The sequence below is a fragment of the Mizuhopecten yessoensis genome, unplaced genomic scaffold (genome assembly GCF_002113885.1).
Source record: "Mizuhopecten yessoensis strain PY_sf001 unplaced genomic scaffold, ASM211388v2 scaffold5331, whole genome shotgun sequence".
Taxonomy (NCBI): domain Eukaryota; kingdom Metazoa; phylum Mollusca; class Bivalvia; order Pectinida; family Pectinidae; genus Mizuhopecten; species Mizuhopecten yessoensis.
In genome coordinates, this window is record NW_018405995.1 from 20738 (window position 1) to 25586 (window position 4849).

The following is a 4849-nucleotide window of genomic DNA, read 5'->3' on the forward strand; positions in this document are numbered from 1 at the left end:
AACTACCAGATGAAGGGACAGACATTAGAAATAGTAGAGCACCACCCATACCTAGGAGTAGAATTAGCAAGCAACTTCAAATTCAACACACACATAGACAACACCATCAGCAAAGCCAACAGAACACTAGGATTTTTGAAGAGGAATTTAAGACACTGCCCACAACAAGTAAAAGAGAGAGCATACAAAAGCCTTGTCAGACCAAAACTAGAATACAGCACCACAGCCTGGAATCCACACACAACCCAACACATCAACAGGATAGAACAGATACAGAAAAACGCAGCAAGATTCGTACTAAAAAAGCCCCTCAACTACAACAAACCTGACAGCACTACACAGATGATAAAGGACCTCAGATGGAATACATTGGAACACAGACGCAAGATAACGGACATCATATTTATGCACAAGATTCTACACCACCACATAGCAGTACCAACCAACTACCATCCTACCTACTCCACCGTCACAACAACAAGGAACAGCCACCCCTACAAACTCTACACTCCGCATATGGCAACCAACGCATACAGACATTCTTTTATCCCCCGCACCATCACAACATGGAACCTCCTGCCACCCAGCGTCGCCAGCATCGAGGACCTGGACGCCTTCAAGGCGGCAGTCAGGGGAGAGGTGGAATAGACTTTTCCGATTGTATATAGTTTTAACCGCACAAAGGCTCCACACTGCACGGATGTACATAGTCACCCTTGACGTGATGACCATACATGGTTTTTGTCGAGTAAAACATTGAAGTTGAAATAGACAATTACATCTTGAAACTGATATGATTTTTATCTGATAACTATCATTTTCATTTAATAATAAAACTGTCACGCAATAGTTGTTTTGTTTTGGCCTAGAACAGGAAGGTGATTTCTTTATGGAATAAGCGACTTACTTTCAAGACCGACCCGTTTCATAATTATGCTCATTAAGGAGGTTTTATTACGATAGTTCGTCTGAATACAGAGGTCAGTAATGAAAATATAAATATGAACGTGTAATATAATAAGTATTCATGACGAAACAATGACTATATAAATATACAGCTGACATTTAGGCCATTGTTAGCCATACCAAACATACGTCCTTGGTATTTCTAACCCTATAGAATAGAAATAATATCAATAAAACAAAATATAACATTTATAAAATAGTACATGGCTTTTACCGTCAGTCTATAGATGTCATGTTTTATAACTTTAGAGTCACCTAATGTCAAGCGTCAGAGCTATCAAAGACATCAAACGTCATTGCTATCTAATATTTCACATTGATGAGATTATGATGAAAGCTTATGGCGGCATTATATCATAACTAAGGATTTAGGGCGAACCGATATAAATCTTAGGTCCACCCGGTATATATCATAGGTCCACCCGGTATATATCATAGGTCCACCCGATATAAATCATAGGTCCAACCGATATAAATCTTAGGTCTACCCGATATAAAGCTTAGGTCCACCCGATTTAAATCTTAGATCCACCCGATATAAATCTTAGGTCTACCCGATATAAATCATCGGTCCACCGGGTATAAATCTTAGGTCCACCCGATATAAATCTTAGGTCCACCCGGTATATATCATAGGTCCAACCGATCCATCCATGTATAAACTTTTGTATAAATCATCGGTCCACCGGGTATAAATCTTAGGTCCACCCGATATAAATCTTAGGTCCACCGGGTATAAATCTTACGTCAACCCGATATAAATCTTAGGTCCACCGGGTATATATCAGAGGTCCAACCGATATAAATCTTAGGTCTACCCGATATAAATCTTAGGTCCACCCGATATAAATCTTAGGTCCACCGGGTATAAATCTTACGTCAACCCGATATAAATCTTAGGTCCACCGGGTATATATCAGAGGTCCAACCGATATAAATCTTAGGTCTACCCGATATAAATCTTAGGTCCACCCGATATAAATCTTAGGTCCACCGGGTATAAATCTTAGGTCCACCCGATATAAATCTTAGGTCCACCGGGTATATATCATAGGTCCAACCGATATAAATCTTAGGTCTACCCGATATAAATCTTAGGTCCACCCGATATAAATCTTAGGTCCACCGGGTATAAATCTTACGTCAACCCGATATAAATCTTAGGTCCACCGGGTATATATCAGAGGTCCAACCGATATAAATCTTAGGTCTACCCGATATAAATCTTAGGTCCACCCGATATAAATCTTAGGTCCACCGGGTATAAATCTTAGGTCCACTGGATATAAATCTTAGGTCCATCCGGTATATATCATAGGTCCAACCGATATAAATCTTGGGTCTACCCGATATAAATCTTAGGTCCACCCGATATAAATATTAGGTCAACCGGGTATAAATCTTAGGTCGCCCCGATATAAATCTTAGGTCTACCGGATATAAATCTTAGGTCCACCCGGTATAAATCTTAGGTCAACCGGGTATAAATCTTAGGTCGCCCCGAAATAAATCTTAGGTCCACCGGATATAAATCTTAGGTCCACCCGGTATAAATCTTAGGTCCACCGGATATAAATCTTAGGTCCACCCGATATAAATCTTAGGTCCACCGGGTATAAATCTTAGGTCAACCGGGTATAAATCTTAGGTCGCCCCGATATAAATCTTAGGTCCACCCGGTATAAATCTTAGGTCCACCGGATATAAATCTTAGGTCCACCCGATATAAATCTTAGGTCCACCGGGTATAAATCTTAGGTCCACCCGATATAAATCTTAGGTCCACCCGATATAAATCTTAGATCCAACCGATATCAATCTTAGGTCCACCCGATATAAATCTTAGGTCCACCGGGTATATATCATAGGTCCAACCGATATAAATCTTAGGTCCACCCGATATAAATCTAAGGTCCACGCGATATAAATCTTAGGTCCACCCGATATAAATCTTAGGTCCACCCGATATAAATCTAAGGTCCACCGGGTATATACCATAGGTCCACCCGATATAAATCTTACGTCCACCCGATATAAATCTTAGGTCCAACCGAAATAAATCTTAGGTCCACCCGATATAAATTTTAGGTCCAACCGATATAAATCTTAGGTCCACCCGATATAAACCTTAGGTCCAACCGATATAAATCTTAGGTCTACCCGATATAAATCATAGGTCCACCGGGTATAAATCTTAGGTCCACCCGATATAAACCTTAGGGCCAACCGATATAAATCTTAGGGCCACCCGATATAAATCTTAGGGCCAACCGATATAAATCTTAGGTCCACCCGATATAAATCTTAGGTCAAACTGATATAAATCTTACGTCCACTCGATATAAAACTTTAGGCGTTCTGCAATTCAAACTCAAAACGACTTGATATGAAATTAAGGGACCACCTAGCATTGTATCAACGGTTAAACATTAGTGGCAACCTGTTATTAAAAGTCGGAGCCACCTGATATTAAAACCTAGGAAGATCTGATATTGCAAAAAAGGGCCAACTGATATCCAAATGCATTGCCGCCAATGAAATAATATGAAACCAAAGGGACAACCTGGCCCCGGAATCATGAGACAATGTTAGACTTACTTTTTACTTTGCTAATCACGTATGACGTCGCTTTTTGTGACGTTATTTGTGATTGGCTAAGGCAAAACTTAAGATAGTTTTAGACTTGATATCGTTTCATGATCCTGGGGCCTGGAATGCAAATGTAGGGCGGTCTTAAGGGCAAATTGATATAAAAACTTCCGTGATTCGATAACAAAGTACAAGGGGACCTTAAATCAACCTTAGATCGACCAAATATCAAATCCTAGGGTGACCTGATACTTAAGCGTAGGACAACTGCATATAAAATAATTGACCATCTGATACAAAACCTAGGGCGTCCTGATATAAAAACTAAAGGTCAAACTGATGTTGGCACTTAAGGACCAGCCGACCTTTGATATGTAGAACATCCTCATACCGCAATGCGACCCTATAGTTAATCTTAAAAGTTTAAAGCAAAATCAATGGCTAGCGACAGGCGACAAACTTTTAAATCTTAGAAACGTCCTAGTATTAAAACGTCGACGACTTTATGCAAAATTAAAGGCGACTAAATACTAAAATATTGTGGCGAAATGATGTCATAATTCACGTTGAACTGAAAGAAAGTGTCCTGGCTACCTGCTAGTCCAACCCCGCGACGTGACGTGATATCAATATAAGGCAACCTGAAATTAAAATCCATGGCGACCGGAAATGAAAACGAAGGACGACCTGACGACAAGCATTTTGATGACCCGATATCAAGGTTTATGTCGACCTTGTTAAAACCGAAGTAGATTTTTACATGCTGACATATTTCGTCACAATTAAAATAAGCCTCTTTGTCATAAAGTGTACAGCTAGTTCGTGGAGTATTATATGAGTTGCCTCCCTTTTCTCTCACATTGGCATGTTCGATCTCAATGTACAAGCATCCCGTATAAGAGAACTATTGCTGTATAATAGCATATACCGTCTGAATTAACACCTGATACATTATATACAAAGAAGACATTCCTTGTCTCAATCGTATTTATTGTTACATAAAGTTGTAACATTTGTACATAAATTTGGTAAAGATCATCTGTCATCAATATCCTCCAATACTGGAGTCTCCATCAATCTGTAATAGCAACAATACAGTATTCCCTATATACTGTGTCGCCTTGTAACGTTAATAGCCTTGATAACGATGTAAGCTAACTAGGAAGTGGAAATGTAAAACACATGCCAAGTATATATAGAATACAATCCAACCAAACATATCCAAAAATATACAATACAGTCTCTATTGAACGTAACCAAAACTATTTACAAAGTATAGTTAACACACTCGGGA